Source organism: Anguilla rostrata, chromosome 7 (genome assembly GCF_018555375.3).
Source record: "Anguilla rostrata isolate EN2019 chromosome 7, ASM1855537v3, whole genome shotgun sequence".
In the NCBI taxonomy this organism is placed as follows: domain Eukaryota; kingdom Metazoa; phylum Chordata; class Actinopteri; order Anguilliformes; family Anguillidae; genus Anguilla; species Anguilla rostrata.
In genome coordinates this window covers 25,932,729-25,958,761 of record NC_057939.1, presented here as the reverse complement: position 1 = coordinate 25,958,761, position 26,033 = coordinate 25,932,729, and the positions used below count along the sequence as shown (strand labels likewise).

The window sequence follows — 26,033 nt, the reverse complement described above, 5'->3', positions numbered from 1 at the left end:
GAAGGAGACTGAGAAGGCCCTAGGAACTGTGGAATTGAAGAGCACATGACCCAGGGATCGTAGTGAGTCAGATCCTCTCTCTCGCTACGAGGGGTAAACGCAGACCTGTTTTTATCGGTCTGTACTGGATTACTAATTTGCCTTTTAACACTGCGTGCGCTCGAATACATTAAGAAAAATAGTCATTCACCCCTAAACTGCAGCAAGATTCTAAAGAGGCTTCTTGTTAAATAGCGCCGTGGGCTAATCGCTTTTTTTCCGCCCTGTTGCCGAGGCTTTTTGGGCATTATATTTATTGAATGGCGACGGCCGCTCAGTCATTTTGTATGGGTGGAAGTAAGGAAAATTACTAAATAAATGCTGAATCAATTAAACTGCAATCAAATATTGAATCAAGTAAGATGCAATGAAATGAAACGGTGCATTAAATAAAATGCAATACAACTGTTAACGCTATTTAATTAAAAATAGTCTACCTCTATGATTAAATGAAATTATTTAAAAAGTAGCCTGCTTTGTTGTTATATCTGATCGCCTTGACATTTCTTTATTAACTAGCAGATTAATACATTCGATTCACTGGCATTCCAATCTCCACCACTTTTATATCAATTCACTGCCGCTTCGCTTATCAATTCAAGTGCAGTTTCAATATAAGTCAATCAAATTATCCCACCCACCGACGTATCTATGCACTTGGCACTTGCACCGTTTGGACTATGGACTGCAGCAGAGCTGCCAAATCCGTTCAAAATACGCAAGTTTGGGACTGTTATTTGAAAACATCTGATGTAGCGGGCTGCGGTTTTTTGGGCTTAAAAAACTGGGTGCTTGTTTGGAAGTGTAACGTTTTTTTTTTCTCATTTAGGGTTCGCTTGCTACTTTTCAGGGCCACTAGCTATCTTATTAATTTAACTATTTCACCCTCCCAGTACACAATCGCAAAACCCAACAACACTGGAAGAAACACGGGTTTTCTATGAGAAATTACACGTTGGAGTGGGTTGTCAACCCTCCATGTGGGATTGCAGTGACTGTGTGTGTGGACTCGTCCACTGAAATGAAGCAGCGGTCTGAGGAAGTCACGGCAAACACGTGAGAAAGATGAGACCGCATCTGTTATCGGTGTTGCGCTCGCATTGACTCCAGACAAATTACCAAAATTCAAATATGGTTTTCTTTCAGAATTCAGATATGAAAAAAAGAACCGCTTTGCAGCTAGGCAGCAGCACATGCGTCCGAATATCCGCTCCCCATAAGTGTGGGTGTGTGCGCCACCTACAGGCTAAGGACAATCTTCCTCAGAGATATTCACTCGTTTTACTGAAGGGTGGTCTTACTCTGAGAGAGTTCCCTAGAGAGATTGAAAGGCTGTGTGTAGTTAAGTTGCTTGATGGATTCTTACCATTCACATTTATTATCAGTTTGCTACTAAATGAGATGCGACGATCAGTAGTTCCATGAATTTCAGTGTGAAACAAACTAACTGCAAACTCTCTGGTGACAGATGCATTGTGACTACAAAAACAAAAAATCAGGTGTAGGACTGGTTAATTATAGGATGCTATGCTCTCTTCATTAGGGGTAATGACAGGATATCCCTCATGCTTTGACCGGGTGCGTATAACGTCAAAGGAATCTAAAGGAACCCGGTCCAATACTTCCATTTGAATGATAATTTGCTTCTTAATACACAGGGGAGCTCCAAACTCAGACAGGACATAAACATGATGTGCCTTTTTGGTTGCCATTGTTTTGGCAGGGGTCAAACCTGGGGCACATGATTTAGATGACACCAGAATTTTGAAAATGGTCTCAAAAAAGAAGTTGTGGTTCAGGACAGGCACATGACAGAGCTTCCCTTCATCCTGCAAAAGGGAACAAAAAATCAAAAAAACAAAACAAACAAACAAAAAAGAAAAAGGTGCCGGCCTACGAGCTTTATCTAGCTGTTACGTCAAAAACGCAAAATAATCAGATGCACAACATGTCCATCCATTCCAGAAATCTATTTCCTCAAGGATGCAGTCTGGCCTTATCTGTTCCGTTTTTTGAAAAGTAGATAACAAATTCTAGATGTAGCGGTTACATCATGGAAAATGACAGGCAGTTTTTTTGGTAGCCATTTTGGAAATTATATGTGTCCTGTGCGATGTTTTAAATACAATTTTGTTTTTGGTTATATATCCACCTCAGTTTTAGGGTGTGTCATGAATCATCAATTTTATATTTCTGCTTTATGATATACATAGAGATGCCAGGAACTGTATTTCAGAGAGTCTGCAGAATTTGGGATCATTTGCTTTAAGTCACAGTGTGTTGAAAGCAAGTAGACCTTTTGATAATCATAGGAAAAATTATGAGAACTTTAATGAAACATGATTTAAAAAAGACAAATATTCACAAATATTCTAAGAATGAAAACACAAAACATCAAAAGCAAAGAAAACAGTGACAAAAACGTTTTAAACCATCTCTTGGGATGGTATAACAAAGTGAATCCAAAAGCAAAAGACTGAATTGATAGGACACCAAAATTTTACCTCATTTCTAGAAGTTTTTCAGTGTGGGGGGAGGGTCAATTATATTTATTACAATTATTGTCAATTATTTAAAACAGAAGTTCATAAGCTTATTTCTTATTGTTCCTATTGTATGATCAGTTGTGACAGATGATTGTTACGGAGCAATAACTGGAAGGAGGGTTTAATATGAACTGTGGTGTGAAGGTATATTATGCCATTTTATTTTAAAATTAAACAACAGTCCACAATTCTAACATCAGACATATAAAGTATATGTCCCCTCATTTTCTTTGATTCTAGAATCATTTGATTCTAATGACATTCGGTATTAAAGGAATCCTTTATGCAAACCCAGCAGAGCAGTGATATGCTAAGCACTGGGATAGATAAGATGGTGCTGTTTTACGTTTATGCATGCTTTTTGCCATCTGAAATATTTCCCTTTGACATATGAAACATTCCACTAAAAAACTTTGCCACAATATTTGCCTCTGGTTCAAGGATTTCACTGGTCACAATTCACAAAACGTTATGAGGAATGAGGGGTTTGGATTGATTTTTCCTTGAGATTACACATACAAACATAATAATAAAATTATCATTAAGCATATTTGTACAACTACTGAATTTATCAGAAAATGAATATAATATTCTTTACTGCATAGAATGGACAATCAAGACTGATTCTTATAGCCAAATGAAAGGAAAAAACACAACAAAATAAAACAGTGTGTAATCGATCGCTGGCAGAAGTTATTTGGCTCAAAAGACTCTTCCTTGTGCAATTTCTAAAAATATACATTTTAACCACTGTGTAACAATCTTTTCAGTGATCTGCTGTTTGTGCATGCACTTGTATGTTTGTTTGCATGTGTGTGTGCATGCATGTGTGTGAGTATGCGCGTGTGTGTTTGTGTGAGTGCGTGTATGTGTGTGCCCATGTGTACGTGTGTGCATGTTAATGCTTTACTTAATTTTTTTACATCTCAAATTTACTAATGTTCCCTATAGGCTTATAACATGTTTTACGTACACATGCAGAAGCTTCCAGAAAGTTCAGCATCATTGTTTGTTTTCACTCAGTGTTCCAATGGCAGCTTCTGTCTCTCAACCCTTGGTTCTGGCCTAGTCTCACTGTACGCAACAGCTTCATTTACCCATTTAGCCTGTAGCCCACTAGACACATCAGGGTATAAAAGCACTATGTTGCTTTCCATTCATCTTTTTAAAAAAGGTCTTTTCTCCATATTACAAATATTCAACTTCCAGTCTTTTTTTTAAATGACTGCCACATGTCTCTAGATGAGATTTGTCAGTGACATCATTTCCTCTTGCACCTGACAGCACATCACTCAGGCAATGTAGTTTGTTTCCAAATAACTGTTTATGTGTAATAGATTTAATGTGACATTTGTAACAAATGCAATCAACTGAGCAGGAGTTTCAGGTTAAACCTCTAGTCCATATAGAAGTGGAACTTCTGTATATAAGTGGAATAGCTACTCTCAATCTGAGAATAGTAGTAGCTGTTCCAGTATTAATGCAGTTCTGTGTCCTAGGGGATTAAACATGAGGTTTAAACTCCTGCTAGTCTGGTTGCAGTTGCCCCATTGTGTTTAAGTGTAACAAAAAAAGCCAAATAATCAAACAGTGCAAGACTTGGAACCCTTTTTTCCTGGTCATAGGACTGGCCTGTCTCTTGGTCCACTCAGTAGTATGTTGGTTCTTCCTTATCTTGCAGCTGCTGAGATATAGAAAAAAGGTGGGATAGGGGTGATTTTAAAAATTCCAACAAAGTCAAATACATGCCTTGTCACACTGTGATGCAATACAGCTGAAGTAATGCAACACTGTTAATGCATGTGCTGCTAACCCACGATGTGTTGCTCAACTGCAGTACTGGAGAGTTACATGGCCTACTAGTTTTTGCTGTTACTCAGTGCTTGATCTAACACTTGAAGCTGATTACACAGTTGACTCAGCTCCGCTCCTTATTTCTGTCTGAACTAGTTTCTGAATTGAGGATGAAAATAAAAAACAGCAGAACCCTTATGACATAAGCACTGAAGAGCTCATATTTTGACAGTGTAATTGTCCTTATTACCACTAGAGAGCAGTACTGCCCATTAAAAATACTTGTGTGAGCATGAACAGTGCTGAAGGAAAACAAAGTTTAGGTAATTCTATCAACAGTGTCGATCCTGAATTGGTTACGTTGTTTGGATTAGGATTATGTTTGGAGAAGTTATTCCTGGACTAGCCATTGTGGGCAGAAGGATACTGTATTTCAAATGGATTCAACAAAATTTAGTTCTAAACTTCTGAATGATAATCTCATTCTAAACATTTACATTGTGATTTTACTATGCAGTAAAAATATACACAAAGTAATTTAATAATAATAATAACAACAACAACAACAACAACAACAACAACAACAACATAATAAGATTAAAGATGCAATATTGATGCAAACGCAACAATACTTGTTGAGCCGACACTAAGGTTATGTTAAACCAAGCATCCAGTTGCCTTTTTCCTTTTCATATTCTTAAACCCTGATGTCATTTCCCAGTGTATGCACAGACAGGCTGATATCAGTCATGGGTGGGGGTGGGGGTAGGGGGGGCGGCGGGTTGAGATTCTCGCATTCCACTGCCTGTGTTTCTTTTTTTTATTTGTTTATCGCCTGGTCGTAGGACTGTGACATTTCCAAGACCGGGGCACACAATGAGCGCGTTTAAAATAGCCTGTGTTTGTGCAAGGAAGTCTCTATCTTTCGGCTCCTGCTGGCATTTCCAGCGAGGGGGGGAAGGGGGGCGGGTGCGCTAAATCGCAGGAAACACCTTCTCTGCACTGGGGGCCATAAGAACCCCAGCACAATGGGGAGCATTAAAAGCTGGAATCTTCCCCTCAATGATTGCGAGCCCACGCCTGAGGACCGAGGTGGTCAGCGAATGTTGGGAAAAAAAACGTCTCCGGGAAACTCAGGCTGAGTCGACCCGTCAGACCAGATTCAGCTCGTTTACTTTAAGTCGTTCAGTCCTTATTTCACTTTACTCAGCTCACGCTAGAATTGTTACGCAGAAAGAAAAGTCCACACAAAACCCGAAAGACAAACCTCTGCATTCCCCTGAAACGCGTGCTCCTGTGTCGCTTAAAATGTTTTACCCCAATACACTCATTGTCAAAACAGGAGAACATCGCAGCTATATACCTAGTAGGTATTTGATTATTAGTGTATCTGCAGTGTTTTTGATAGTTGATTCCGGCATTTGACTGAGGATCGCTTGCTACAACTACACAGGTGAGCGATCATGGCACTCTGGCATCGATCTACTATTTATTCTTGGCTCTATCAGAACCTATGCACTTGTGTACCTTGAAAGACGTCTGTAAATGCCTAATGTATTATGATGTAATACATCTGTTCGCCTTGGTTATTCATTTTGTTGGACATCCTTCAGTTTTCTCATTCGAATGAGGTGAACGGGACAGTCAGAAAAGTCGTTTTGTACATTAGAGATGCAAAGAAAGCACACCTACCGTTTCCCTCCCCTTCTGATGTTTTCACCCCCAGAAGCATCACCCCGTCTTTATTGCTCTCAGATCTGCTTTGAAAGGAAGCGCTGCGTTTTCAAGAGAGAGACATTCTTTATTTAACCCTTTCTCCCAAAGCATTTATAAAGGCCATTTTCACCTGGATGCACTACTCTTCAATAAAGCCTTACGATAAAGCTTTGGCAACACACAGCAGGGAGTTTATGGCATTATTTTAAGGGCACATGTGTGCCATCAGGACTATGTCTCAAAATTGAGGAAATATGTGAAGAATTATTCATGGTGAACACATTAATGTACACAAAATTGCAACAAAATGAGCTAGCATCAAAAGTATTATGCAATGTTCACCCCCAACCTCTTTCCCACCACTGCAAAATTAATTGTGTTGATAACTAAAAGCAGTAAAAATTTTGCAAATTACAAATTTTCTATTTGGTGAACTATTAATCAAACTTATTAGGTTTTGCTGAAAAGCTGCTGGACAAGTGATGTACAGAATGTTGATGTGGAGTAAGAAGAAATAATAAGGAGAACGCTGAACAGATCCACCATAATTATAAATACATTTTATTGCACAGTGGCTAGTCGTTAGGAGAACTAGCTGGCTTTTTGGTTGCGCATTCACTCACTATCAGCCCATCTTCACGACCCAGAGACCCCAGGCAGTACGCAGTTAGATTACTTGGGAATGGGCTGTACCCATTGCCACCAATGAGGGCTCATTTGAAAGGTTACAGCCTTGTCTAATTCATTCTGTGACTTGATTGACTTAAAACTAAACCTATCGCTGTTCAGATAAGGTACTGTACTAAAAAGAGCATGGGCTGGTCAGATAAACCAGCTGTGTTCTAAACGGATTCCTGTGGATTGACCTGAAAATAGCACCTGACCTAGCTAACAGTGTTAGCCTGCGTACGAGCAGAAGCATTTTGGATTACAGTCACATGTACATAGACAAAGGAGCCAGTATTGTATATCCCGAAAGTAAATGCAATATAAGTACATTACACAAGGACATTTAAAACTTTTTCTGAATGATTTATTTGGTGATCTGAGGGGTATATCTGAATGGGTATACGATTTTTTTCATGCAAAAATAAATGAGACCTGGTAACTGTAGAAAGTACAGATACTAAGTTTTATGATGTGGGTTACTGTGTAATAAGTGATTGGGGGATGGGGAGGCTCCTTTGTTTTATTGCCATTTATTGCCCTGTGTGCTGATAAGGGAATGAGTGGCGTTTTTGGCCAGAAAGGAGTTTGTTGCAGGTGCTGACCTCAAATTTGTGACGTGCTTGTGGCCCATTTTTTAAATAAATTGTGGGTATTTGCTTTATCACCATTCTCTGGGTGCTGGCACGCATATTGCTAGGGGGCAGGAGGGATAGTTAATTAGCAGATTTTATTAGCAAAGGCCACAACCTCTGTTAGCTTTAAAAAAAAAAGTTTTTACATATTTTTTCTCCCAGTTTTTATTTTTTCTCAATTTGGAATGCCCCGTGACCAATTTTTCATTGCTGCAAGTTTGCCCACCAATTTGGGCGGGCAAATGCAAGCATGCACATATTTGCAAAGTGTGTGCTGCCAGTCACCACCTCTAGGCCTCCACAGTCTGCTAGCGGAGCTTCTTAGCCATTGGGTTGCAGGGTACGCTTTGTGCAGTTTCCCAGCAGGAACCTCATCAGTTTGAGGATGTTGCTTTCATAAGAAATCCAGCGGACCGCAAGACTGGTCTTAAGTTACAATAGATTTTGAACCTGAACTTGATTGCTGTGGTGGTGGCGTATCGCAGATGTTCACTCTGAGGGGGTGTTGTGTCACAGCTGCATGAAAATGTAGCGGGGACTTAGCTGGTGGAACAGGAGGGTGTCTGTGACTGTCAAATGACGGTGTTGTGTTCTAATGTTTAATAATAAGCACTAATGTAGGTTAATGTGTAGTAACATGTGCTAACGTGCTTATATAGGCTAACGTGCTAATGAAGGCTAATGTGCGCTAATGGTGGCTAATATGTGCTAATGCGTGCAAATGTGTGATGTTAGACACTAATGTGTGCCAATGTACGCAAAAAAATAACTGAAATGAAGACTTCACACTCACTTTTCTGTTCCGTTCTCTGCCGTGCCTGTGGAGTAAAGGACACAACATAGGCAGTGATCAGATTATTTCACATTTTTGTTACATTTTCCATCTGGTTTCTTTCTTTAGCATTTTAAGATATTTTAGCAATGTAATTTTTTGGACACAAGCCCAGTAGAACTTAGTAATAGTCCAAAAACTGCTAGTTGACTACACTATTGGATATGATTTTCTTCATTAAGGCTTCATCTTAGCAGGAGATAATAGAGTAGCACAGATGAAAGTCATGAGTTGGCACAGACTTCCAGCCTACCCATGTATTAGTCACATTTACCTGTGTGTCCGTGGCCCTTCGTGTACTTTTTCAGAACAAAGATGACCCCTGCTACCAGAACCCCCAATACAGGCAACAGAATCCAAAGCATCTTCTTGTCTGTAGGGCAGAGACATTTCACTTTCAGGAGGACTAAGCTTGATATGGCCTGGCCAAATAGAACTCCCTCACCGACACACACACACACACACACACACTCACTCACGGACACACACACACACGCACACATACTCACTCACCGACATACACTCACACACACAGTTACACACACACACTCACAAACATACCATTTTACGTTTAAGGGATTTAAAAGACACACAGCTTACATTCTTTACATACAATCCCTCTATACCAGTCGCTTTTACTGAAGCAATCGAACCTACAGCCTCAAGATCTGCTAGCCTAATGCTACACTGCCACCCGTATATTCAGATATAAAATTCGACCCTCCAGGGCAGTGCACACAGTGTACAGCAGGACTGTATAACATATTGTCTGCACCTTTGGGAGGCTCGGTTGTCGGTCCCTTATGTTTATCGAATCCTTTATTCTCCTTTAATTGTTCTTTAATTGTTCATATATGTAAAACATATATGATTGTGTTATTGTTTAATGCACACATTTCTGATCGAGCCTCGGGCTTGATCAGAAATTGGGAAGTCAGCATTCCATTTTAGTGCCCCATCCTCCTGGAATGAGCTCCAACAATTGCTGAAAATCAGCTCTCTACCAACTTATGGGCAGTTTAGATCGCTGGTTTTGAACATTCCTGTCTCTGAGTGTATCTGTTTTTGATCGTATCTGTGCTGATTTTATTAATTTTATTATTTTATTTTATTTTTATTTTTTTATTATATTTTACTGTATTTTATTACTGTTATTTTATTATTTACTATGTTAGTTACTGTTGCTATATTCTATGATCTTTTATTACACTTTGTGTTTTAATTGTGTTTGTAATCTCGGCTACATTGAAAATGAGGGCCTGGCCCTCAATTGTACCTCCGAGAATTTAAATAAAGGTTCTGACTGACACAAAAAACACTGTATGATATAATGTACAAATTAAAATAATTACAATAAAATTACAATAATTAAACAGACGCACAGAAAACCCCCATAAATTGGCTAAGTAAGACTAACAAAAGCACATAATGGTAAATGGTAATGGTAAATTACAATTTTAAATATACAGTGAGCTTACCATAATGTTTGGGACCAATGCATTTTTTTTTTCTTGATTTCACTCTGTACAATTTTAGGTTTGTAATCAAAAATTCACATGCATTTCAAGTGCAGATTCTTAGTTCTTATTAAAGGGTGTTTTTAAATACATTTTGGTTTCACCATGAATTGTTTGCACTTTAACCACATGTGAATGTAAACATAAAATTGTGGAGTACAGAGCCAAATCAAGAAAACATAAGCTCACTGTGTTTAATATCTAACATTTTTCTGATAAATAACTATGTAATGTATAGGTGTATGTGAGCATCAGGCAACGACTGAAAATTAACTCAGAAATCGCTATGGAGCATTATGGGAAATTTTCGATGTATTAATTGAATTTCAAATAATTTCCTAACTGAATTGGATTGTTTCTGCACAGACACAATTTTTGGCCAGGAATAAAGGATAATGATACATAGATGCGAGATAATAAGTTGATGATTTCACACATGATTTGCATGATTTTTGTGGCACACTATGAGCACTATGGTAAGGCCCACATTTACCTGTGTTTACGGGAGGTACATGGTAAATGGTAAATGGACTGCATTTATATAGCGCTTTTATCCAAAGCGCTTTACAATTGATGCCTCTCATTCGCCAGAGCAGTTAGGGGTTAGGGGTTAGGTGTCTTGCTCAAGGACACTTCGACATGCCCAGGGCAGGGTTTGAACCGGCAACCCTCCGACTGCCAGACAATCGGTCTTACCTCCTGAGCTCTGTGGCATAGGTACTGGCGCTCGTGTAGGTGTGCCTGATGGCCTGATGGCCACTGTCGTCTTTGGAGCTTTTGATGACTTTGATCCTAGAATAATGAGGTATATAAGAACACAAATCAGTTTTCAGAGATTCCATCTATACTCTGGTGAGCCACTCTACTCATAGAATCTGGTACTTGCCTCCAGAGCACGCCATGCTACCCACAATGTTTTTTATCTCAGCCAAGGTCAGGCCGCAGACACCTGATTGAGCTGGAGAGGTTGCTGGTAAGTGATGGGATGCAGTCATCCCTCCCATCCATGAGGGGTGCTATTCCAACAGTTTTTGTATCTTGGTTGCCTGCCTCTCTCTTCGTTTGCATAACCCCTGAATCTACAGACTACCTTGTGTTGCCAAATTCCAGGCTGGAATTATAACCCCCCGAAACACTGGTCCAATAATGCACAATAATAATTATGTAACAGTTATTCATAGCCATGAACACATTAAGTTCAGTTCAGAAAGTAAGCATAGGCTAGGTCAGAAAGTTATGGTAAGTCAAACTGGGCGACCCAACGACAAGCTACAATGTCAAGATAACGCTACAGTATAAGCGCTGGATGGAGATACAAGCATCACATAAAAGTGCTACAGGAACAAATTAGGATTCAAATGATAAGAGCAATTCTTGTTTGATAGTGCCCTGCAGAGTAGTGATAGTTAGTCCAGGTATAGTCTGAAGAGATGCGTCTTCAGACCACGGCGGAAAATGGGCAATGACTGAGTGGTTTGTAGAGGAACCCCTTCCTCCCCATATATTCACTCTAAATTCCCTTGTCTATCACTGACACCTGTATATTTTTACCCTGAAACTTCCCCACATGATTGTTTATCTACTCAGCTACATTTTTTTCAATCTATGCTGTCTGGCCCTAAGCATGTGTGACCTCTTGACCTTGAAGCTGAAGGAGGTACTGCATGGTAGCCTGAATGTGGTACCCTCTACTGTTTCTTACTCCCGTCAGTGACTGTGGTGCATAGTTGCTTTGTCTGACAGTGACTCTTGTATCCTGGGGGTGAGTTTGCACAATGCCTGCCTCTCTTGTGCATAACCCCATGATTACACGACTACCTTGTGTTCCAAACCAGGCTGAATTATACACCCCGACACACTGGTCCAATAATGCACAATAAATCTTATGTAACAGTTATTCATACAGAAACATAAGTTCAGTTCAGAAATAAGCTAGGCTAGGGGTCAATAGTGTATGGTAAGCAAACTGGGCAGCCAAACGACAAGCTACAATGTCAAGAAACGCACACAGTTAAAGCGCTGGATGGAGATACAAGCATCACATAAAAGTGCTACAGGAACAAATTAGGATCAAATGATAAGACAATTCTTGTTTGATAGTGCCTGCAGAGTTGATATTAGTCCGTGTATTAGTCTGAAGAGATGCGTCTTCAGACCACGGCGGAAAATGGGCAATGACTGAGTGGTTTGTAGAGGAACCCCTTCCTCCCCATATATTCACTCTAAATTCCCTTGTCTATCACTGACACCTGTATATTTTTACCCTGAAACTTCCCCACATGATTGTTTATCTACTCAGCTACATTTTGGGGTTGTCAACTATGGCTGTCTGGCAACCTTAAGCATGATGGTGACCTCCTTTGACCCTTGAAGCAGAAGGAGGGATGAACTGCAATGGAAATAGCCTGAAATGTGGTCCCCTCCTACCTGTTTCTAGGGTACTGCCCGGTGCTGAGGTGACTGTGGCTGCATCAGTTGGCTTTGTTTCTGAAATGTGGAAAAACTCTGTATTACCGTGGGGGTGAGATTTGCACAAAAACTGCTGTCGACTAACACTTAGTAGGAAAATTCCAGTGGTTTTGACTTTGACTTATGAAATTGAAAGGCAGTGAATGTGTTCACACTTGTGAGACCCTAAGGAATAGTTTTTGTATTTCAGGTCATCATAACACACCCATGACACACTGGCACTCTAACAGTAAATGCGATCACAATGCTTACTTGTACACATGAGGGTGTTTACAAATGAACAAAGGGGAAAATAAACAAAAATAACATTTCGATCAGGGCTGTCAAACTGAATCCCAAGGGGGCTGCAGTGTCTGTGGGGTTTTGTGGTTTTCTTTCAATCAGCTGCTAATTAAGGCCTAGAGAACAAGGTGTGTGGATTCCTTAGCCAATAAATTACTTAAATGAACCACTGATGCTGGGAACACCCTGAAAACCAGCAGACACTGTAGCCCACCAGGACTGGAGTTTGACACCTGTGATTTAGATCAATGGAACAAATTTAGCCAGAGTTGCCTGACAGGCTTTTATTTAGAAATACACCGAAAATAAGGTCGCGAGAGTTGAACCCACTTGTAGAGTCTTCAGGTTTTAGTGTTGGTCCTGTTTGGGTTACACTTGAAGTTGCATTTGAATCTGAAAAGATAGTGTCATCCATTAAATGAGTCATTAAATTAGCCTCTCAACACTTACTGTTTGTCTAATGTATACATTGTGAATATTAGCTTGTCTTAAGTAGTGTGTACAGAATGCAAAATAACACAGCGAGAGGCTTGCCTATTAATATCATAAAGTGGCACAACACACTGGAAAATTTGACAAAAAATTCAGGTCACTTCAGCGTGGAGAAAAGCTTTCATTCTTTTTTGTGGCATTATGATTATGGAATCCAAACATAAAGTTGGAACAGGTGGCAATGTGATTCTAGAATCCAAGCTTCAATTTTAGTTGAAACAGATGACAGTGTGATTCAAGAATCCAAGTTTCAATTTTAGTTAAAATGGATGACCGGGTGAATATAGCATACAAACTTAAATGTTTCATTGAAACAGATGACACTGTGATTCTAGAATTCAAACTTAAATGTTCAGTTGAAACGACATGCAAATGTAATTATAATGAGCCACAGTACTTTGCATGGTCTTAGAATGTACATATTTAAAAAAAATATGTGGCTGCATCAGTTGGCTTTGTTTCTGAAATGTGGAAAAACTCTGTATTACCGTGGGGGTGAGATTTGCACAAAAACTGCTGTCGACTAACACTTAGTAGGAAAATTCCAGTGGTTTTGACTTTGACTTTGACTTATGAAATTGAAAGGCAGTGAATGTGTTCACACTTGTGAGATCCTGAGGAATAGTTTTTGTATTTCAGGTCATCATAACACACCCATGACACACTGGCACTCTAACAGTAAATGCGATCACAATGCTTACTTGTACACATGAGGGTGTTTACAAATGAACAAAGGGGAAAATAAACAAAAATAACATTTCGATCAGGGCTGTCAAACTGAATCCCAAGGGGGCTGCAGTGTCTGTGGGGTTTTGTGGTTTTCTTTCAATCAGCTGCTAATTAAGGCCTAGAGAACAAGGTGTGTGGATTCCTTAGCCAATAAATTACTTAAATGAACCACTGATGCTGGGAACACCCTGAAAACCAGCAGACACTGTAGCCCACCAGGACTGGAGTTTGACACCTGTGATTTAGATCAATGGAACAAATTTAGCCAGAGTTGCCTGACAGGCTTTTATTTAGAAATACACCGAAAATAAGGTCGCGAGAGTTGAACCCACTTGGAGAGTCTTCTTTCGGATTTAGTGTTGATCCTGTTTGGGTTACACTTGAAGTTGCATTTGAATCTGAAAAGATAGTGTCATCCATTAAATTAGTCATTAAATTAGCCTCTCAACACTTACTGTTTGTCTAATGTATACATTGTGAATATTAGCTTGTCTTAAGTAGTGTGTACAGAATGCAAAATAACACAGCGAGAGGCTTGCCTATTAATATCATAAAGTGGCACAACACACTGGAAAATTTGACAAAAAATTCAGGTCACTTCAGCGTGGAGAAAAGCTTTCATTCTTTTTTGTGGCATTATGATTATGGAATCCAAACATAAAGTTGGAACAGGTGGCAATGTGATTCTAGAATCCAAGCTTCAATTTTAGTTGAAACAGATGACAGTGTGATTCAAGAATCCAAGTTTCAATTTTAGTTAAAATGGATGACCGGGTGAATATAGCATACAAACTTAAATGTTTCATTGAAACAGATGACACTGTGATTCTAGAATTCAAACTTAAATGTTCAGTTGAAACGACATGCAAATGTAATTATAATGAGCCACAGTACTTTGCATGGTCTTAGAATGTACATATTTTAAAAAAAATACTATAGTATGTCTATAAGTTCTTTGAAAAGGCTTTAACAGTTCTTAATATTTATGTGTAGTGCTGGGAACAACTATTTTGAAGGGGTTGTTATAAACCTATGTAGCTAAAAAAACAGATAACAGTTTAATTCCAAACACCACGGCAAAATTCCTAGTGTTAAATCAACTTTCACAAATGTTTTTATTAGTCCAGGGTGAGTAGTTACTCTATTGGAATGAAAAGTACTCTAACTGAGTTTATTTGCCATGAAGTGATAATTGAAAATGTTACTTTTTTGCATTGAGAATCAGGATATAGCGCCAGTATTTTCCTGAATAACTCACTCGTTGGGAATTCTTTGTGAAAGGTCCAAAATAAATGTTTCATTTTCGTGACTCACCTGTGTCTGTTGTTTTATTATTTGGAGTTGTTGGAGTTGTTGTTGGGGCTGATTGTCCATCTGGTCCTGGAACTATACTTGGCGGCAGTTCTGTTGTATTTGATTCTAAACAGGGAACAGAAACAATTTCAATAAAAATGTGAACAGTTAACAACAAAGGAAAGATGTATTGGGGGTCTCGGGGAGAATTGTGAGTGGACTATCATAGATATTTCACATTCCATTTTCGAAGGGGGCATAACAGGAGATTCAGGAGATACCCCAGTGGAAGGAAGGCTAGTGGATCACAGAGACGTGCAGTCAGTGTGGGCAGGGACTCCCTGTGGAAGGAAGGCTAACAGATCACAGAGATGTGCAGTCATTGAGTCTTCTCATTTCACTCATTTCGGTGCACAGGGCATATTAACATGTGTACTTATTTACTAAAAAAATATCCTACATGCTGTACCCCACCGCATGTTACTGACATTTATATGACCCAACAACCTTTTATATTACACTTAAAATGTCTTATGTCAAATAATGCTTAGCAAACAATAAATGTTAATCTATTGGTTATGTATTATTTCAGTTTGGTAAAGTGTTAGCCTTGAATGGGCAAAGATGTGTTTTTTACAAGAAACAAAACATTAATTCAACAAAATGTGTTCATAAACTACAATCAAAATGGTGGATGTATGGGCTGCTTTGCAGGTGCTGAAACAGTGAAATTCAGCAGACACTGTCTCCCTTCAGGAATGTGATATATGTACATTAAATGCATGGCTAGTTCTTCAGTAAATAATCCAGCTGTTTAAACATGGTTATTTATTTTAGCATGTTCATTTTCAAACATAATAATGTGTGGAAATGTGGCCTGCAGGGCTGCAGGCTGACTGAATGGACAGCATAATTCACCCAGTTCTTCTTCACTGTTCTGGTAAGCTGGAGGGGAACGGTGCCAGGGTACCCACCTCTAACGCTAACGCTGACACTGTGCCGGGGATCCCCTTTTATGTGAGCGAACTTGTGCAAAGCTGTATCCTGTCTGAGCCTTGCTATTGCACCCCCCCCACGAGGCCGCCCCATCCTAACCAGCCATTAAACCCTTCCTGTTGCTGTCGCTACCGAAGATGAATGCTGCCTCCTCCCTGCCATTTTCCCCTTCCCCTCGGCTGCGTACGAGCGTGTTTGTGTGTGTGCGTGTGTGTGAGTGGCAGCGGGCGTGGCTGCATACATTCACGTGTGTGCGCATGTGCACCCACAAGAGCCAGAGGCTGCAGTTTTAGCGACAGCACCGGTAATTCCACAGCTGCGCTATAAACTTAGCAGACCTTTCATTGTTAGCGTATTTTTACATGTCCATGTCAGTATCCGTGGCACGCCAGCCACTAGCATGACCTAAAACATGCAGTCCTGTAAAGTCAATGGGGGAGGGGGGAGCTGATTTCAGATTTGCTGCCAAACTTTTTGTACCTGATAGTGTAATGCATTTAAAAAGCTAATACACCATAGCATCTTACTAATCAGTAGTTTTTAAACATTTCCCATGTATATCACAAAAAGTAAAGAGGCAAACAAAAAAGTCTAATTCATTCCATCTATGGGTACGCAGTGACTCAGATTTGATGTGACATTGAGCATTTACTCAAAGATTTGTGGGGCGCGGAGTAGTCGGACAGTAATTGTCCGCACTGTGAGAAAGGGGGGCGGTCTGGTTCCCACTGCATATCTCCGGAGAGATCGGTCCTCCAGGCACACACTGCAGTACAATTTTTCTCAGGGCGACGCCCACAGTTTGGAAACATAAACAGATGAAAGCCACTCCTCTTTTACTTTTCCGTGATCCAATCAGAGATCAAATTCTTCTCTGACCATTCAGGGCCTAAACCTGTAGTTGATTCTATTGTCGCCAAATATGTGTTCCCAAAGTTGCTTTGTTCATGTACTTGCATAACATTTAAAAATGATTTAGTACATTCCTTTGCCCCGCATGATAAAATCTGGAGCCATGTTGGTACTAGGCATTAGTCTTACTGACTACAGTATCAGTACAGTGAGTTAGAAGAGGTAGTGAAGTCACATTATCACTATAGTTCTATATACACACAAAATAAACTTTGGGAACAAATGTGTTATTTTTCACTTATTTCTGCATATTAACTGCTCAGGTCTGGGTCTGTAATTATCTTCCTTGCTGTTTGGTTCAGCTAGAGAATGGCCTGCATCTGAAAATTCTGTGGGATTAGACAGAATACCCTGTATCACAGAGTTCTATGTGAACAGCACAGTATGTCTTTTGTCTCAGTGTTCTATGGGAACAGCACAGAATGCCCTGTGTCTCAATATTCTATGTGAACAGCACAGAATGCCCTGTGTCTTAGTGTCCTATGGGAACAGCACAGAATGCCCTGTCTCTGGGTTCTACAGGAACAACACAGAATTCCATTTATCTCAGTGTTCTATGGGAACAGGACAGAATGCCCTTTGTCTCAGTGTTCTATGGTAACAGCACAGAATTCCCTTTGTCTCAGTGTTCTATGGGAACAGCACAGAATGCTCCATGTCTCAGTGTTCTATAGGAACAGCACAGAATGCTCTATGTCTCAGTATTCTATGGGAACAGCACAGAATGCTCTATGTCTCAGTGTACTACAGGGACAGCACAGAATTCCCTTTGTCTCAGTGTTCTACGGGAACAGCACAGAATTCCCTTTGTCTCAGTGTTCTATGGGAACAGCACAGAATGCTCCATGTCTCAGTGTTCTATAGGAACAGCACAGAATTCCCTTTGTCTCAGTGTTCTATGGGGACATTTAGAATACCCTGGGTCTCAGTGTTCCACGGGAACAGCACAGAATGCCCCGTTTCTCAGTGTTCTATGGGACTATCACTGAGAGCACCAAAAATACACTGTCCAAAAAAGTGCTGTTCATACTGTGAATTCTGTATGTTACTCACAGCCCACTCTGAAAAGATGCTGATTTGGCCTCTTAAGGACATACACTTAACTTAATAACACACTTAATACGTTTTTTTACAATACATTTTTACAATATAAGCGGGCTGTAGCATACTTTTGTTCTTTTTCCTTTTGGTTTGGAAAGTAATTTGCCATGCCAGTATCACATTTCACGATAGCTTGAGAGCTGAACATTTAAACCTTTTAAAATTACTTACTTATATCATTAAACAATAAGAAATTGTTTCCATGTGTGTAAACTATTGAGAGATACTGCATGGAACAGCTTATCACTGAAACTTCCATTAAAAGCCATATTTTCCATTCGAAATCATACTCTACAATCATTTTAAGCACACGACATAACAACACCATCAGCCTCTTTCATCTCCTACCCCTGTTTCTTTCCCAGTGAGGGTCTCAACGTGGCAGTACTGTGAAGGAAAAAGCACAGAACGGAGGGCGAAGCGCAGACACGGAGCAGCAATCTCGCCGCGTTCGACGCAATAAAAAAAAAAAACACCTCCCAGCGCCAAGCGCCAACTCCTCCGCGAATCAGGCCGGACACCGTCGCCAGAGCCGAAAGGCACCGGCTCCCGAGCACCACTTCACCGGGGAACGGCTCGCTACCGCTAGATCCGCACCGGAAAGGCTGCGTGCGCATAACTCGGGACGCGATGCGGAGAACCCGCGGGACAGAAAGATCGGCGGCTCTCATCGCCAGCTCAAAGCCGCCGCTAACCGCGGAAGGGGCCCGCTTAGTCGTCGTTTGATGCTGCCGAAAGAGCGGTCAGAAAGCCTCCCCGAACGTGCTTTTGTGGTGTTGCTTAAAATGAACACCGATACCGTCACCGCAGATGTGATTTATTGGGGTTCTGGAACCTGTATTGCCAGCTGCTGCTGAACTGCTGGCATCTTACATGCTGTTAAAAAAAATGACTGTGAGCTCAGTTAAAGCACAATCTGGTAAAAAGTTCATGTTGTACTGATGTGTTTATCATTCATATGAATGGGCTTTAGAGTCATTAAGAGGACAGTACTATGAAGATAAACTAATCGGAATAAACCAATTAATTATATATTCGATATTGAGTTTATCGAGTTAATTGAGAATATTGGGGTCTACTTCTGAAAAACCAAGCCCACTGCCCCATAAGACCTCTTAGTGCCAGGATTTCAGATATAAAAAGAATAAAAATGCACACAAACACAAACTGTCTGAGACAAGACCTAATATGTAAAATATCCACAACCCCAAATCACGAATAAATGTGCATATTTTGGACCACAAAAAGTAAAGAAAAATCCGCTTTGAAGGTAGTGAAAGCACAGAAATCCACCCACCCACCCACGTACATGTACCATTACAAAGCACTGTAGACGAGAGGAACCTGGCCTCGTTTCCACTGCAATTGGGGAACACAGAGAGCGGGTTCCCGGTCTGCGAGGTGCACTCTGCACACATCAGGTCTCCATTTAGCGGCCGGAGGCAGGGAGGAGAGAGGTAAGCAGAGGAGTACCTGTCCTGATCAGCAGGAGAGAGAGGAGGAGAAGAAGAGAAGGTAGTCCGGCGGTCTTCATGGCGCGGGGCTCTGGGGGGGGACTGCGAGGCTTTTTCGGGAGGGAGGGTCCTGCTCAGAGCTGCTCTCCGCGGTCACTGAGCGAAAGAGGTGTCTGCGGGCGGGCAGGTCACTCCACCCCACCGCCGCGGGCTTGGCGAGACTTCCTCAGATGTGGGAGGGGAGGAAGCCGCCTGGCTCCCGTGGGACGGGCCCAGCCAGTGGGGGCGCTCCTAGGGCTGCCCACAGGAACTCTGTCCCAACAGGCTTCTGGGGTCTGTTTGTGTTACCATTGCAAGATTCTTTCTCTTATTTTTTTCCGTGCCACCCCCCACTCCCCCCACTCCCTCCCCCCCCGACCCCCCCAAGCATCCTGCTGCAGAACGTCCCATTTGAGGTCGCAGCCAGAGGCAGTGGCATGGCGCTGAGCTGCAGCGAGCTCAGTGAATTAAGGGATTTGCATTTATAGGCACCGCTAAACCCAGTGCGGAGGGGTCCATGGTGGCATCCGGAAGCTTCTGGGATCTGGTCCCAAGTGGACCCTGCTACAGTGCCCTGGCAATTGTCCCTTTAAGGCATTGCATGCTACCTGTTGCAAAGCATTCTGCAGAGCTGGAATCATGTGCATCACAGAATGCGGAATGTGGAAGGCATGAGGATTTCAGTTTCCTGAAATAACTGCATCATTAAAGCAGCATTACATATTGTCCTGTACATGTTTTTTTTTCTCACATGACCCTAACCCTAACCATAATCCAGCCCCCATTCACCCACACCATGCAGAAAAAACACACTCCAGAGTACTTAACGTTGATATAATTATATTTCATAATTATACCAATTACACTTCATGAAACATTTTCTTCCGTATGAGCTTCTATGCACTTTTGAACACAGGCCCTGTTGATTGTGCAGAGATGGTGAACATTCATAGATGTTACAGGGGTCTTTCATGTGATGAGTACATCTGCTAAAAACTGCACTGTGTTGTTATTGCTGCTTAACCTAGCAGGGAAAATGTGTGCCAGCAAGCGCTTATTAATGCATCATGCTAAATGCTTAGCTTTGCACAGTCATTTTGTTCGGCATTATTTCTTTCATTATGGTTCAGCGGGATCTGCCTGCTCATCCTCAGGCTCTCAAGATGGCAAACCTATACCCCCAGCAATTTTATATCTCCTATATGTCATACAGAGAGATTTGAGAGCTCGTCCTTGCCCTGCTTGGTCAGGCATAAAAAAAAATGAAAGACGAATAACTCCAGGGCAACCGTTTAAATATCAAAATTGCACTCTACATCATGACCTTTTTAGAATGTTATCTTTATTTACTGATACCAATGTCTAATACTGTGACAGCTTCATGATATATGCTACATGAGGCCAGGGAGTGCTAGCAGGTATTGCTGGATGATGTGGCTTAAAAAGCACGACCTTGATTCTTTGATTGCCCTTTCCATTAGCAATCAAGAAGGCCTTTCTCCTTTCTTCACATTGTTAGCGCGGCCAACTTCCTGTCCGATCCCGTGTGACAGGAAGGAATGTAAAACCCCCCCTGAAAAACACTCCAGTGATTACAAAGCCAGGTGTCTATTGTTCTGAGTTGTTATGCAGCAAAAAAACTAAACAAGAAACAGAATAATAAAGAGAAACAAGAAACAATAAGAAGAACCACCGTGTGCATTCTAAGGAAAGTTAAGAGATAAAAAACACCTGAGAGAGTGCTGTTGGAGACCTCATGAGGTGTTTGCTTTGAACGAGCTAGCACAATTCATGGAAGGAGTGCTTCCCTTCCATACAGCATGACTGGGCAACAGCCGATAAGGCCGTACACAGCATTGGAATCCTAGTCAACAGGACCCTTATCCATCCATGGACAATGCATCATGCATTGCATATGATGCATATGATGCATGCATGCATCATAATCGTTTAATTGTGGCACTTCCTGGGCTTTGATTACGGTGGGGGATTTGTGCAGCGAGGTTGGAGACTCGGGGCTGATGACGTGTGTAATCAGAGATTCCGCTGCAGCTGTGATGCTGCAGCCGCGATTGGCTACCCCAGGGATGTGCCAGCTCAACCACTGGTCGGATTACTCGAGGACAGTGTTGAAAGAGCGACGTGTTCGGCACGCTCCTCTCACTATTCAGCCACTTCCCTCTGTGTCATAGTTTATGTTTGATTCCGCAGTTTGATTTGCTGGCTTCAGAACAGACCCCGCCTTCTATGAGTTGATGTGATTGGTTAGAAAATATTTACACTGCAGCCTGAGGATGTTTAGTGCTGTACAGTGTTCAATGGCTGACTGAACCCCCCCACTAGCATGAGCAGAAACTATGACTGTTTTCAGTTGCAAACTGATGACCTGTGGACCTATGGATGACCATTTGGTCTGAGTCTTGGCTTCTTTGACTTTTAGTTTAAAATTTTAAATGCTTATTCCCTTTCTTTCTGTCGAGTTTGGGTTACCCGATACCCCTTGACTTTTTCTAGTAGTCTTTGCATCTCATCTCAGTAGATTCTATGCCACGCTGGTTGAATAGCTTCACCATGATGGCTGCATCTGGTAACCAAGTTTGAAATGGATTCTAGCTCCTTTTGGAACACTGTTGCCAACTTTAAAGTGTCGCCTCAGCAAACAAGCATACAGCGGCCTATTAACGGCCCACTGTTAGCAAGGCGTTGGTCAGCCGACATTTTTTAAATAGGCACTACAGCGGCCTGCCAGTAGTCATTTGAGGGCAGGCAGTTGACATGAGGATCAGCTGTTAAGAGAATCAGAAATAGTTGATGAGGGGTCCTGTCCCCAGTAAGCTGCCATAGCGGGGATTTGCAGAACGCTTGCTGACCATCAGTTGGCATCCGGGATGGCACGACACACGCTTGCTAATCAGTATCAGGAGTTACTGCTGCTCTTGGTGTGCCTTTTTTAAAAGAAATACACTAATGCACTTTGTATTTGTAAGCTGCTCCGGATAAGAGAGTCTGCTAAATGAATGGGATGCATGTGGACACCATGGCAAAGGCTATTTGATAGGCTTTCCTCAGCCCAGCCCCTGTTGGGAGGAGATGGGGCTGTATCTTCGGTGTACAGCAGCTCAGGAGCTGGAATAAACCACAGAGTAAGAATCACAGTGAGAGGAGAAGCGCCCTCCACCCTGTCTGCATCTGGGAGGACTGCAATGTTCTAAAGGGGAAACGTGAAGATGTAAGAGTGGTGGAAACAATACACACGTGTGCGTATGCGCATGCGCACACACACACACACACACACACACACAAACAGCATGTATTTAACTCATCCATACACTCAAAAAATGAAAAATCATTACAAGCCAGATTACTTAATTTTTTTCTGTTTGAATTAATTAATATTTATTCTACTGTGTATGTTTCTACTTCTACCTTATTCCCTGGGGGCAGCAAGGTTGGTAGCACTCTGGCACTTGACTTTGACTGATTAAATACATGTAAAAGTATAGTGCATTTCAAGAAGGTGCTGGGTTTGAATCCCGGCCTGGGCCTCTCTGCGTGGACTTCTACCCGTGTCCACGTGGGTTTCCTCCGGGTACTCCACTTTCATGCATGTAGGCTAATCGGAGACTCTAAATTGCCCATAGGTATGAGTATGTGAGTCATTGGTGTAATGGAAGAAGAAGCCACAGCACACAGCTCTTGTAAAGCCCTACAGACTTAGATAAAAATATCTAAAGTCATCTCACATTTGCAAATACAAATTACTGGTCTAAATGTAGATTTTCTGTCATTTGCTTCTTAGGTTTCAGCTACATGAAGATATTATTAATGGATAGCCTATTGTTATCGTTTTTATATATTGTGTGGTGTTACCACTCAAGACATGAAATCCATTATTTGAAGCTAATGCTTTGGTTTCGAATGTACACAAAAAACAAACAGTAGTGTGAAACACATAAATTTTGGATTATTGTATTAATTTAATGAGACATTTATAAGTTATTTTCTTCACTAATTATAGAGCTCTTACCATTAATTGTGTAAATGTGTAAACGAAGCATATAGAAATTAAAGGATCAATTGCAGTGTGCTTAGCTGGAGTTTAAACCTCAAGTTTAAACCAACCGCAGAACTGCATTACAATTGGAACGGCTCACCCTCATTTCACAGATTTGGATCATTATTTCAGTAACAGTTTGTCTGTAAAAACAGTTACTTTTTTTTTTACAGTGGTACCAAATGTGATTTGCACATTTGCTTGTGCAGGCTGCTTGCATTTGAAAATATGGGTGCATGCAATATTGTTAAAGAATTTGTACCATGTAGAAATCAGTGTTTTAAACATAAATGAAGTACATTGAACTTACACACAGAGATTAGTTTTGTATTACCTAAAAGAAACGTCATTTTTAAGTAATACAAAAAACTGAGCATGCTTAATAAAAGCGAGTTTGATCAACAAGAGAAAGTTTAAATAATGTTTGAGTCACAAATATTACATGAACACGTTTAATAAAATTGTGTTTTATTAACAAGGGAAGTTGTCTAGTTAATCTGTTGAAGTCACTTACACTTAATATACAAATAATTAATTAAAGTAAATCCAACAATTGATTTTTCAGAGTTTATGTATCACATTCCATGAGTTGAGATTCAGCGCTGGAACAGATCTCTGCTGAGGTGAGGGAAGTGACTTAGCATTTTTTACACTCATCCGCACGGAGCTTCCTGAACAATGGTCTCTTCCATTCATGGTCTCCACTCCTGAGCTGAAGATTGGTATCAATACATGGGCTTGCCTCTGACTAATACCTCAGCCATCATGTTTGTGTGTAAACTAATTAAACCGATTCCTCATCAGTCTGAGTCACCAGAAGGAAGGAGGCACTTATGCGATGTGCCACTGACAAACTTCACACATTCCACAGCACGGCCACCAGGGCTCTGCTTATTGTGTAAAAGAGAGATTTATATGGATATAGACTGATTTGCATTTGATTTAGCTTTTATTACCTAACTTATTACTTTGTGTACAATGAGTGTAGGCTGGAAACGAACTGGAGTTTGTTCTTTATGTCGTATAATAAATTGCAATTAAAAAATTGGAGTTCATATAGGACATCACAATATGGCAAGAAACAAAACAAAATTTTCAAAGGTTCAATTGTCTGTCCATCCATCCATTGTCTATACCCACTTATCCTGGGCAGGGTCACGGGGGGTGCTGTAGCCTATCCCAGTGTGCATTGGGCAAGAGGCAGGAATACACCCTGGACAGGCTGCCAATCTATCATAGGGCACATACACCATTCACTGACACACTCATACCTATTGGCAATTTGGAGTCTCCAATTAACCTACCAGCATGTCTTTGGACTGTGGGAGGAAACTGGAGTACCTAGAGGAAACCCACCCAGACACGGGGAGAACATGCAAACTCCACACAGAAAGGCTTTGAAGTCAGTACCTCCTTGCTGCGAGGCAACAGTGCTACCCACTGCCCCACCTCCTTTGGTGGATGGAGGCTGTCCATGGCTGCGCCATTGGCAGATGAAGCCTATGCCTGGTTGTAGCATTGGCGGAGGGAGGCTGTTCTTGTCTATAGTGTTAGTAGATGGAAGCTGTTCTGGGCAGGGGTTGGTAGGGGGCGGCTATTCTTGACTGTAGTCTTAGTGGATGGAAGCTGTTTTTGACTGTAGTCTTAGTGGATGAAAGCTGTTCTTGACTGTAGTGTTAGTGGATGGAGGCTGTTCCTGACTGTAGTCTTAGTGGATGTAAGCTGTTTTTGACTGTAGTCTTAGTAGATGAAAGCTGTTCTTGACTGTAGTGTTTGTGGATGGAGGCTGTTCCTGACTGTAGTCTTAGTGGATGGAAGCTGTTCTTGACTGTAGTGTTTGTGGATGGAGGCTGTTCCTGACTGTAGTCTTAGTGGATGGAAGCTGTTCTTGACTGTAGTGTTTGTGGGTGGAGGCTGTTCCTGACTGTAGTCTTAGTGGATGGAAGCTGTTCTTGACAGGCTTTGGTGGAGGGAGGCTGACTGTTTCAGGTCACTGGTGTGCTAATGTGTGGAGGTCAGGACCAAAGCTTCCTGTCTAATGTACAAAAAAGGCAGGCAGACCGGAGGAGCACTCACCTACAGGAAGGAAGAGTATCTTGTGCGCTTCTATATCGAGTCATACCCAAGAGGATGTGCTGCAGAGGATGTACAGTTGTTCCGCGTGCCCTTTTTTTTTTACATTTTACATATGCTAATTCACATTTTTATATTATATTTCACATTTGGTATCACACATAAGGACATATTGTTAATTTTAATGGCAATGACCTGTAAGCAAAGTTATTTTCTTTTTCATAGGAAGCTTTATGATTATTTATGCTTTTTTATTGAATGTACTTTTGCCTTTGTGTTGTTCTAGTCTATTACTGCTCTGTACTTTGTCATATTTGCATGGTTTTTGAAGACCTTGACAAGCTGCTGTAACAGCCAATGGGGACCCAGCTAAAGAAATATCAATGTGTCACTT

General features: G+C 41.1%; 2 long non-coding RNA genes across 4 annotated transcripts; both read right to left on the bottom strand.

Annotated features, from left to right (window-relative positions):
* Window positions 1-2,717: 2,717 nt before the first annotated feature.
* LOC135259478 (uncharacterized) lies at window positions 2,718-10,273 on the bottom strand. The gene is made up of 6 exons (XR_010331286.1): window positions 10,233-10,273; window positions 9,004-9,066; window positions 8,503-8,601; window positions 8,190-8,214; window positions 6,072-6,154; window positions 2,718-4,269 (listed from the first exon to the last, which is right to left on the bottom strand). It is a non-coding gene; the product is annotated as an uncharacterized LOC135259478 (long non-coding RNA).
* A 1,712-nt stretch (window positions 10,274-11,985) lies between these two features.
* Window positions 11,986-19,638, bottom strand: LOC135259477 (uncharacterized). Of its 3 annotated transcripts, XR_010331284.1 has the most exons (5): window positions 19,493-19,638; window positions 15,032-15,136; window positions 14,050-14,115; window positions 12,827-12,889; window positions 11,986-12,232 (listed from the first exon to the last, which is right to left on the bottom strand). It is a non-coding gene; the product is annotated as an uncharacterized LOC135259477 (long non-coding RNA). The 3 variants fall into 3 exon arrangements; XR_010331285.1 differs by lacking the exon at window positions 14,050-14,115 and having other exon boundaries at window positions 12,001-12,232; XR_010331283.1 differs by lacking the exon at window positions 12,827-12,889 and having other exon boundaries at window positions 12,021-12,232.
* Between the last annotated feature and the right edge of the window lie 6,395 nt (window positions 19,639-26,033).